At 41.7% G+C, this 12,470-nt stretch overlaps 1 long non-coding RNA gene across 1 annotated transcript; it reads right to left on the bottom strand.

The window, feature by feature from the left end:
- Nucleotides 1-310: 310 nt before the first annotated feature.
- Nucleotides 311-6,499, bottom strand: LOC109771475 (uncharacterized). Its single transcript, XR_002234838.3, has 4 exons — nt 6,253-6,499; nt 5,777-6,118; nt 3,703-3,784; nt 311-856 (listed from the first exon to the last, which is right to left on the bottom strand). It is a non-coding gene; the product is annotated as an uncharacterized lncRNA (long non-coding RNA).
- Nucleotides 6,500-12,470: the final 5,971 nt, after the last annotated feature.

A 12,470-nucleotide genomic window follows, 5' to 3' on the forward strand; every position in this document is an offset into this window, starting at 1 on the left:
TAAGTGTTGGCAAATTTTAGCAACTAGGTACAAGTCAAGAAATCAACCTACTCATGTAATTCTAAGAGTATAGCAGCGAAAAGTAAAACATCTATCTTTTATTATATGCTTAAAACAATAGAAAACGAACGATGGTGATTTGACACTTTAGAAATTAAGATGTATCATCGGTGAAGATCTAAATTGATATTAGGCAAGGACACGAGCGTATACTATTGCACACGGATTAGATCTATACTATTGCACGTGAAGTATACTATTGCACGTGAAGGAAACTGAAACAGATTGGTATTAGGCAACAAGGTGGACGTATACTATTGCACACGGAATAGTTTCCAGCATACACTCATCCGTACCCAACTCAAACTCAATAACCTTTGGACTAATATAAAGGTTGGGGCACACACCCCAAAACGCCCACGGAATTAACAAATGCCATAACACCCAACACCACGCGTATGAGATTGAAGGCAGATCCACACACGCCAGTATGAAGATTGAAGGAGATCCACACAACGCCATATTGACACACGCCAAGAACATCAACTTCAACAACAAGTAGACTCCACACGAATCGAAGGGGTGACATACTGCAGGACGCCCAGCACATCGAACAAGGGAAGAAGAAACGCCAGAAAATCATCAATAGTAATATATAGCTGAAATCTCAAGGTCTGTTTAGATCTTTCCATCCTGCAATAAACATCAACTGCAACAACAAGTAGACTCCACACGAATCGAAGGGGCGACATACGGCAGGACGACCGGCACATCGAACGATGGAAGAAGAAACGCCAGAAAATCATCAACGGTAATATATAGCTGAAATCTCGAGGTCTGTTTAGATCTTTCCATCCTGCAATAATTTTGGGTAAATATTAGTGCAATATCATATGAACCACTCTTTTTAAAATTGTTTTGAAGGCAATATCTCTATGACGTACATGAAGTTGAGTGAGTTAACCGCAAGAGGACAGACATGGAATATTAAAGCCAAAGTAATGAGAATGTGGGACTCGACCAACCCTTTGACTGATGAACTTATAAGCATCAATATGATCTTGATGGATGAGCAGGTATTTTCTTCACATAATCAACAATGGGATTGTTTTACTGTTAAAACTACTACTAAGATTTTTCTTCATTAAATTCTGAAGGGCCATACAGTTCATGCTGCTATCTGGAAGAATCTAATTGACACTACAGAGCAAAGATCAACGAGGGTTTTATACATGCTTTTAGCAATTTTTAAGTTGTAGATTCGACAAAATATCAGCCAGTCAACAATGAAATTAAAATTATCTTTTTATACAATACAAAATTAAAGGAGATGAAAGGTTCATCGGATAATTTTCCAGATTACTACTTCAAGTTTGCTGGCAAAGATACCCTAAAAGAACGGCTAGAAAAAGACCAACAATGCTCAGGTATGTTGATAGTCATATTCTTACTTCCAAGTGGTAAATTTAAATTTGAAGTCATTTGTTGGTAGTTGTATTAATAGACTCCAAATTAATAACTTCCTAATTTTTAAGTCTTCAATCTTCAAATTTGCAGATGTCATTGGGTTACTTACCAAGATTAAGCCAATAGAATTAAGGATAACAAAGAAGAAAACACCTTCAGATATACGTGAGATTGAAATTCTAATGTCGGAGTAAGTGTATATCCATGCCTCGATTTTTCACTGAAGGGTAAAGACTATTTTCCTCCACTTATATTATTATTACCATTAATTATTCAGGGGTGATAAAAATCAGAGTATCATTATGGGGAACATTAGCTCACCATTTAAGTGAGAATGTAATATGCAATGAAACAATTATTATTGTTACCTCAACAATGGTGCAAAAATTCAACGGTAAGTTCAATATGTTTACACGTCATTTTTTATACCAAAATAATCTATATCTATATCTATACCTACTAATAAACCAAGGTGATATTCTTGGTTTCGTCCCGCATTAGATATTTTTTTCCATTAGTTTTGATCGACAGTATGTTCAATTGCGAGGTGGTACTAAATTTTTTGGTCCGCATCCACATCCTCTCAATGGGCCTGCACGCACGTTCCGGCGTGCACGCACGTTTAGGTACCTTACCTGATTTTCACACGTACTCACAATAATCCCACCTCGATTGCTTTCATGAAATCCTACCAATTTATATACATACGCAAATTGCCTGTAATATCAAAAACTAGCCTCTTGGATCAAGAAACACAGAACGAGTAAAGAGAAAGAGAGAAGGGAGGGGTCAGACATGACCGGTAGTCCGGCGCACGGGGCTCCCGGAGCAAGGCAAGGGACGGAGATGGCTGAAGAAAAGGGAGGCAGTTCGGTGCGAACGGAAAAGGGCTTCAGCGGCCGCCCGAGATGGCGTCGCCGGGAGGAGGAAGCGGAGGCGGAGATGGCCGGAGGAGGTAGGGCAGGGCAGACCGGCAGCGCGCGGGCTCCCGCTCTCTTTGTGAGCGTGTCTGGCGGCGCTGGGATTGGGAGGATAGGATCGAGGGAGTTGTTGGGGATCGGGGGGATAGGTTAAACTTATTGGGCCGGCCTGGCCGGTTGGTCCTTTCCCTCTCCCGTCATTACAGAAATTAGGAAAAGAGGCAATGATGAAAAAAATAGGTAGCTAGGTTGCATGAAAAAAATATGAAACTTTTCTTGTGGTGTGCATGATTTATACTTAGGTCCACAAAAGAAGTTTCACCGAAATTGGAGAATTTTGGAAAAAGTTTTGGGGGCCAAACTTGTAATTGAAAATGCAAAGGATTTTGGAGAAGGTTGGAATGGAAATTGGAAAAGAAATTAAATAAAATACAAGGAAAGCTCAAATGATTTTCCAAAAATGTCCATAGTTTTAATTTGGTGTGAAATATTCAATCATGATGAAATGTAAAAATAAAATAAAATAAACATTATAATGACGACAGAATTGGTCTCGGTTTGTTACAACTCCGATCTTACGTTATCTTCTTACGGAGGTTCAATCTATTCATGAGAATTCGTTATTTTCAATAATCTTCTAAGAAACTGGCAGCTAAATTTGATAACAAAACTTTATTTTTGATATATAATTTTTTGAATAACAAGTTAGAGGGAAATAGCATCGATTTTCATAAAAAATATTATGCAACTCACACAAAAAATTACATATATAAAAAAAGGGTAGTATAATTATATACACCACTTGACCTAATATTGGAAATTAGCATAACACTAAAACCGATTATGTAATATTTGTTCTCTTTTCTCTATTTCCACATATCAACAAAAATCGTTGATAAGGATCAGGTAGGGCAAGGAATGGGAAAAAGGGTGTGTGATACTACTCAGTCTCATTTTTATATTATGGGACATAGGGAGTAATCTTTTTTTCCCGTTGCAACGCACTGGCCCATGTGCTAGTAAATCTAATAGATTTATTGCTTATTAAATAGGTTTGTGCCTAAAGTCAACTAGCGCCACAAGATTATATACCAATCTAGATATACCCGAGACTTGGGAACTTCGTGGCAGGTATTAAGCACAATTTGTAGGTACTGGTGATATAGAAGTTCATAATATATCTTCATTTACTAACTTTTACTTATAGCCACTCCGCCGAAGAAACTCTACCAAAAATGATGGAGATAGATAAAAGTACTCAAGGTACACTGGAAGATCAAATGTTTTACAGAAGGATAACCTTAAAAGAACTTACTGGAATCAAGCACGACAACCCAACAGATGAGGTAATGAATCAGAACTCTTCTAAGATATGATATTGTAGAAGCCTCCAAGACCTACAGATGTATTTGACATATTTGTATGAGTGACTGCATATTCTTTAAAGTGCTATATTTTCTTCATCAACTTTAAGTACTTTGTGTTCACAACAATACTACAATTGATCGGTTACAAGAAAATATCCAATGGTGGTACATGTCATCCAATGTTTGCAACAAAATTTCTATGAAAGAACCGCATACTTATTATTGCAAGAATTGTGATGCGTATCCAGAAGGTGTAACACCTAGGTAAGCATATTCTCTTTATTTGACCATCATTATGTACTATTACATTTGCGTTACACTAATGAAATGTGATTCTAGGCATCGCATTCGACTTCAAATTATCACAGTGCCACTACAAGTTGCACTTTATTTGATGAAGAGGTTGAAAGAATGCTCGATATGTCAGTCTCATTCCTGTTGGATTCCTTAGATGGAAAGTCTGAAGAAGTCCCAAATATTATACAAGAATTATGTGGAGAAAGACCTATCTTTGGATTCAAACTCAACAATAAGAACCTCACTCTAGGCATGCAGAACTATGCAGTAAAGGAAATATTCGTGCCTGATGAGAAGCTTGAGAAGCGACACTTAGAGGATAAAGCTAAAGAGGTAATGGTCTATCAAACTATCAAATCTATTTAAACACCAATTATTATACTCTCTTATATTGAACTATTGAAGCAAGTATTTACAGTTCTTGAACCATTGTGCTCAACAGGATTTGATGGATGATGAAGTGGACAACATGTTAAAACAAGAAACAAAAAAAAACTGAATGAGCCAGTTAGAAAGGTGGTTGAATACTTCACCGTCCGAACTTTTCTTTTCATAAATTCATCCGTTAATGTGATTTTTGTAGGTACAAATTAGCAAATGTGATCTTAACAAAAACGCATGTTAGTTGGTCCCTGTGTAAGAGGAGCTAGAAGTTAAAAGAAATGGGAGTACAGTACATCAGAAGGAGCATCAACATAAAAAGTCATCAACAAGTGTCGATGGCGGGAAAAGGAGGTGAAGATCGGTTGTATTATCAGACCCGGAAGATGAAGAAAATGAAAAATGTAAATCTGAAAAAGCAGGGCCCAAAAATACCAGAAGTGTTCATGCAAAAAACAAAAAGATAAAAGTTGAACATGAAGACTCAGATGTTCGTAACACCAAGGATAAAAGTATCGTCAATGCAGGCACAAGGATGACACGAAGTTCGTCTAAAAGGTCTAACAACATCAAGACCAAAGGTACTGATGTAAAATTTGAGGACACAAGTCGTCAACTGGAAGGTCAAGTACGCCAAACAAGACCCAAGAGACGAAGAACCTTTGCCAGTAACTTTTTGGGACAGTAGTTTATCCACAGAAATAAGCCAGAGTATATGCTCATAAGAAAGGAGTAGATGTTGTTTACTTAGTGAACTCTGTGAATACAACATATTCAACATTTTTATATATGATATGATCGATATGTATGAACAATATGACATTTTGTTTTTAAACAATTCAAGTATTGTATACTATTCAGAAGAGAGAATGAGCAGTACATTCATTTTTAATCAATTTAACTGTTAAGCAACATTCAGAAGATTAGCATTGCATTTGTGTGGTTGGTCAAAGCTCTGATGTGCTACAACATTTGCTACAACTACAATGTACTAGCATGGCCTAGAATATATGAGAATAAATGCTCAGCAATTTTAAAAAGATTGAGTTGGAAATCCATCTGGAATACTATAGAAAAATAAAATAATCAAAATCATAGCTTGACTGCGAATTGATCCATATGAAGCCACAATGAAATTTAAAACGGTCGAAAGACGAATTGAGCTTTTCTCTAGGGTGTATATTATTATGTCACGAACAAGCGTATGATGGTGACTGCAGACCAAAAGCTTAATTTATTTTCTCACTAACCCAACCAAAAATTTTTCACACAAAAATGTATTTGTGGTAGACGCATAGCTAGCTGAACTGGTCCTAGACTAGGCAACATAGTTCAAGGCCAAACCTGCGCTGCTACGTACGACACTAATGCACCCAGCTTCCGCTCCTTAGTATTTGTTGCGCCGCGTTGCTCCACTTAGGCCAGACGGCTACTTGGTTCACTTCGCGGCAGCTCGCCTGTGCCGGCGTCTCAGTGCGGCCGCGCCACCGCCTGCCTTCCTTGGCGCAAGATATTCAACAGATCCAGCGAGAATCTTATCCCAGCAGGTAGCCGGAAGCTAATCGGAAGCGATTTGCTCATGCCGAAGAATATCATTGTGTGGAAGAGGAACAGTCCATTGATACGAAGTCTAATGAATAGTCCTTAAATCTCAATCTCTATTGTATCAGCTCCATGAAAAAGTGCCTGCAGCATGGAGATTTAAATATCTTCTTTACTAAATCATGAGCGTGGAAGTGGCATGGAGATTTTACCCAACAATTTCTAGTCTTGGAAGAAATTTAACTCAGGTAAGATGCAGAAAAAATTAGGGATTTTACCTGTGCAGGCTCCCCCAAATCCATTGGGCAATAGAGGTCGGGAGAGACGCCGCGACGTACATCTTCCCTCCGCTTAAGCTATGGTTGACGGCGGTACGCCGCTACGAGCAGCCAGCGACGGGCGCATGCGCTGGTGCTGCCTCATCAGAAAAGAAGGGGATAAGAGCTGCGCTAGAGCCCCATAGGGAAAACATCTTGGTGACCATTTACAAAGTTGAGGCAGAGCTAAAAAAACGACCAAAAATAGCAGTCAAAGCGCACGCTAAATTTTGGTCCACTCTAGGAACAAGGTCTAGCCGGTCCCAAGCCCGGGTGAAGGAGGAGGGTTGTGATAGACTTGGTGAGCCAACGTAAAAATTCAGCCACTCTTATGAAGATGAAATAAATGAAAGCATGGTCATGTGGCGGGCCTTGGAGAAACACAAAGTCCCAGCAAAGTACATTACCCTTATCATGGACATGTACGATAATGTTGTGACAAGTGTTCGAATAAGTGATGTCGACACTGATGACTTCCCGATTAAGATAGGACTGCATCAGGGGTTAGCTTTGAGCCCTTATCTTTTTGCATTGGTGATGGATGAGGTCACAAGGGATATACAAGGAGATATCCTATGGTGTATGCTCTTTGCGGATGATGTGGTGCTAGTTGACGATAGTCGGACGGGGGTAAATAGAAAGTTAGAGTTATGGAGACAAACCTGGAATTGAAAGGGTTTAGGCTTAGAAAAACTAAAACCGAGTACATTTTTTTTTAACAAAGGGTGAATTTTATTATTCAAAATGAAGCATCAAGTGGATACAAACACAATGAACGTACACCCGGCCTCTGCATAGCTAGGATGCACATAGCCAACACTAACGCACAAATACCTAAAACATGCCGGCAAAGAGCAAAGTCATACAAGACCAAAGCTATGCCTAAGCGATAAAAAAGTGATCAAAACAACGATCGACAAAGTACTACAACGACCATATCTGCACCAACCATCTCTTTGACACCAAAAGGACCATGAGATTCTTCAACGGCAACGCCTTCAAGAAGGAAACAACGCCCATGCGCCACCGTCACTGGATTCGACCATCAAAGGTCAAATGCTAGGTTTTCACCCTAAAGAACAAGTCCGAGCATCCAAGAAATGCCTTCAACAAGGTAACAATGTGAAAGCATCGTCATTGCCAGGTATACCAACTCTGGCCATACCTAGGGTTTTCACCTCGGAGCTCGAGACAAGGTACTCGAGAAGCACCACATCAAAGTCAACATGTGTTGTCGCCACCACTTTTCCGCGATTCCAACAGCTACATGTGTTGGGCTAGAAATCACCCTCGTTACTGCACAACCATTCCCTCTGCATCAAGTCGCCGTCCATAGATTGCATGTCACTGTCGAAGACTGACTGACTGACTGAAGTGAGAGACACTGAAACCCATAAAGAAGCCTTTTGCGTGCATCTCACAATGTCGTCAGTATAAACCGCTAACAGTAGTCACTGGATCTGGAGGAAGAAACCATCACAAAGACCTTTCATGACCATCGCAATCCGCAGCTAGGGTGCCGCCATACGTAGGCCGAAGTGACCACTAGACGGACCATCGTTGCGGCGGAGCACACTACACCAGACAGTCACCTCACAGGAGAGAGTGCCGCCCAGGCCCATCGGACGCCATGGCCAGATCTGAGAACGACACCTTGCAGCGTTCATGCACCGTCACGGACATCATAGCCGGGTTGTGCATGACCTCTGTCAAGCTTGTCGCCAGGCATACCGGGCTGGTGCTCATGGCGGCTGCAGCCAGCAAGAGCCGCTCCGAGGCGACACCACGCCCCGCGTGCACCAGATCGAAGCGAGCAGCACATCCCGCATCTGCTTGTGCTGCTTCTCCTGTACTGTTGCGTGAATCTGCTAGTCCAACATCGCTATTTATTAGCACTATGAACCGCCGCATCTACGTAGAGGCTGATGCGGTGCCGCCGGAGTTTCATCGTCGCTGCTGCTCACTTCTACTCGTCGCTGCGGAACTGCCAGGTACATGATGTGCAGTTTCAGTACTACTAGGTGTGAGGAGGAGGAGGTTAGCCTTGATGGCCAGGTGGTACCCCGGAAGGACACCTTTCGGTATTTGGGGTCAATGCTGCAGGAGGATGGGGGTATTGATGAAGATGTGAACCATCGAATCAAAGCCGGATGGATGAAGTGGCGCCAAACTTTCGACATTCTCTATGACAGGAGAGTGCCACAAAAGCTAAAAGACAAGTTCTACAGGACGGCGGTTCGACCCGCAATGTTGTATGGCGCTGAGTGTTGGCCGATTAAAATGCGACATGTTCAATAGTTAGGTGTGGCGGAGATGCGTATGTTGAGATGGATGTGTGGCCACACGAGGAAGGATCGAGTCCAGAATGATGATATACGAGATAGAGTTGGGGTAGCACCAATTGAAGAGAAGCTTGTCCAACATCGTCTGAGATGGTTTGGGCATATTCAGCGCAGGCCTCCAGAAGCTCCAGTGCATAGCGGACGGCTAAAGCGTGTGGAGAATGTCAAGAAAGGGCGGGGTAGACTAAATTTGACATGGGAGGAGTCCGTTAAGAGAGACCTGAAGGATTGGAGTATCACCAAAGAGCTAGCTATGGACAGGGGTGCGTGGAAACTTGCTATCCATGTGCCAGAGCCATGAGTTGGTTGCGAGATCTTATGAATTTCACCTCTAGCCTAGCCCAACTTGTTTGGGACTAAGGCTTTGTTGTTGTTGTTGTTGTTGCTGCTGCTAGGAACAAAGTACAAATGGAATCAACTTCCGATAGCCGTGCACTTATATATATAAAACGTAGTATTTCTAAGCTTCTAAATGGCACTCACAGATAAATTAAATCTTTAAGGGTCAAATAAATTAAATCTATCATACATAATTTTCACGTAATAGAGAAAATGAACACAGAAATAGAAAATTCGTTTCTTCAATATATTTTATGAATGCTAAAATATCACATGATAATTTCAAATTCGCCATGCAAGATCTTTAAAACATAACTTCACATGGTCGTAGCTTCCGTTCTAAATTCTATATAAAAATAGACTATACTTTTTAACATAATATGAACGCAAACGCTCATACATACACACATACACTCACCTCTATGAACGCAGACATGCACACCTTACACCTATGAGCACCTTCGATGGGCCGAGCCGGCACATCATCTTGAGATTGACAAAGTTGCCACAGACGCCTTCGTAGCTGATCGGACGTCTCCTCTCACTGAACGCACGTCGCTGGAAGGCCTAAAATAAATTCAGGAAAATGTTACCACCAATGTCAAGTCTAGGACTTCAACCCCAATAGGCCGGGATACCACTGTCCTCCTAACCATCCAATCACAGGCTGATTCACAAAAAAAGAAAATACTTACTACCTTCTAAAACACACTCACGCATACATTAAAAATCTTTACAATACATCTATCATATATAATTTTCATATAATGGAAAAAATGAAGACATACAAAGAAAAATTGTTTCATGTTATAATAATTAATGAATGCTAAAATATCACATCAAAATGTTATATGCACAAATTAAGTCAAAAGTCAAAGCAAATCTAATCATAAATAAATAGTCTAGCCGCACAAATGCGCGGGTAACCCCGCTAGTTGCATATGAAGGTAAAGGGAAGGGTTTGGAGAAGGCAAACATAATGTAGACACGGAGATTTTTGGCGGGGTTCCGATAGGTGGTGCTATCGTACATCCGCGTCGATGGAGACTTCAACCCACGAAGGGTAACGGTTGCGTGAGTCCATGGAGGGCTCCACCCACGAAGGTCCATGAAGAAGCAACCTTGTCTATCCCACCATGACCATTGCCCACGAAGGACTTGCCTCACTCGGGTAGATCTTCACGAAGTAGGCAATCTCCTTGCCCTTACAAACTTCTTGGTTCAACTCCACAATCTTGTCGAAGGCTCCCAAGCGACACCTAATCAGTCTAGGAGACACCACTCTCCAAAATGTAATAGATGGTGTGTTGATGATGAACTCCTTGCTCTTGTGCTTCAAATGATAGTCTCCCCAACAATCAACTCTCTCTCACAGATTTGGCTATGGTGGAAAGATGATTTGAGTGGAAAGCAACTTGGGTAAGGCTAGAGATCAAGATTCTTGTGGTTGGATAGGAATGTCTTGGTCTCAACACATGAGTAGGTGGTTCTCTCTCAGAAAATGAGTAGTGTAAGTGTAGGCGCGTTCTGATGGCTCTCTCACAAATGGAGAAGGGGGTGGAGGGGTATATATAGCCTCCACACAAAATCCAACCATTACACATATTTGACCCAACTCGGTCAGACCGAATAGAAGAACTCAGTGAGACCGATTTAGTTCAAAATGTGAACATTAGGAATCTCGATGGGACCGACGAGATCAACTCGGTGGGACCGATGTGCTAGGGCTTAGGGCAAACATCAACTCGATGGCATCGATTGCATCAACTCGGTTAAACCGAAGTGAAGCCATAAGGCAACAAAGAGGGTGTCAAGCAAACTCGGTGGGACCGATTGCACATTTCGGTGAGACCGAAATAACTACAACATGCAACAGAGAGTTTGCAAGGCCATCTCGGTGAGACCGAGATCCGTATCGGTGTGACCAAATTGTCTAGGGTTTCTGGCAGTGGCTATGTCAATTGAACTCGGTGGCACCCGATAGGTCAATTCGGTGGGGCCGAGTTTGACTTTGAGTTTTGGACATATCTAGAAATGAGAAAGTGGTTGAGGGTTTTTGGAGCAATATCACTAAGCACTTTGAGCAAGTAGACCATTAAGCAACACCTCATCCCCTTTTAATAGGATTGGCTTTCCTATGGACTCAATGTGGTCTGGATCACTAAAATAGAAATGAAGAGTCTTGAGCTTTTGCCAATCTTTGTCCTTAGCATTTTGAGGGGTCCACTCCATGCCATGACAATCATTGAACTTTCTGAAATATTTAACTTGAATGGATATTAGTTGAATGAGCTATATGTTGTTATGAATTACCAAAACCACCCAGGGATTAGTTGCATTTTCACCGGTGTTGGTGGCCTCTTCTCGCCGTCGTCGGTCCATGAGAAACTACGGCCACTCGCACCACCCATCTTCTCCAGTACCATTGGCTTCACACTCAAATGTTGCATATCATCCTCGTCTCCGCTTCGGCAGGCCTGCTGCATGTACGGGAAGGCCTAGCTGCTCTTCACCAGCCGCATCTCCGCCAAGACCGCAAGGTGTTCGATGATTTGCCCACAAGGTGCAAGGATAGTGGGGATGCATATTTTTTTACAACAACTGTAAGTGCATCTAGTGTCCCTTAGTGATTTTGGTGTATTGAAGACCTATAGGTTAAGGGACTAATGTGCTTGTGAGTGTACACAAGGACTATAAGTCTATGAGGAGTTTGATATTTATGATGAAAGTCGATCCCTAAAAATGAATGTCTTCAGTTGAAGACTTTGGTTTTCTTGAAGACTTTGAAAATGAGGAAATTGGTGTGACCTTGAAGACTTTTGTATTGATGCGAGGAATATGAAGCGTGAAGACTTTAGTTTTCGTAGTTTCATTTTCTCTTTCTTGAGTCATAGGAAACGCCGTACTGTTAAAGGGGGTTGAGGTACATCTAAGGAAAAGTTTCCAAGTGATGCTCATCTCAAAATCCTACACTCAGGAATTTGTTCTGACTGAGGAGTTAGGAATTCGCTGGTGCAGATTGCCTACAAGTGAGGAACATGATAGCCCTGAGGAATTTGAGAGCTCAAATTTCTGACCGTTGTTGTGTTGCGCGCCAGCTGTCCCAAAATATCTTATCCACCTAATGGTCATATTATTGAAGGGAATTTATGTCTTATCATGTCGGTCTGCTCCCCAGGCTATAAATAGCCACCCCCTACAACCACTAGTTGGTTGGCTGCTCCGAGAGAAATTGACACTTGTCATTGAGAGCATCCCATCCTCCGAGGACTTTGAGCAAAAATCATCAGTGAGGAAAAACCCAAACCCAAACACCTACAACCCAAAGTGATTGAGCATCACTGAGGAGATTGTTCCTGTGTGGAACTGACACTTGTTACCTTTGAGGACTGTGTATCCTCTAGACGGTTAGGCGTCATGGTCTAGAGCATCCAAGAGGAATTGTGGATCGCCGAGTGACCGAGTTTGTGAAGGTCTGGAAGTCACCTGAAGACTTAC

This window comes from Aegilops tauschii, chromosome 2 (genome assembly GCF_002575655.3).
Source record: "Aegilops tauschii subsp. strangulata cultivar AL8/78 chromosome 2, Aet v6.0, whole genome shotgun sequence".
NCBI classification, from domain to species: domain Eukaryota; kingdom Viridiplantae; phylum Streptophyta; class Magnoliopsida; order Poales; family Poaceae; genus Aegilops; species Aegilops tauschii.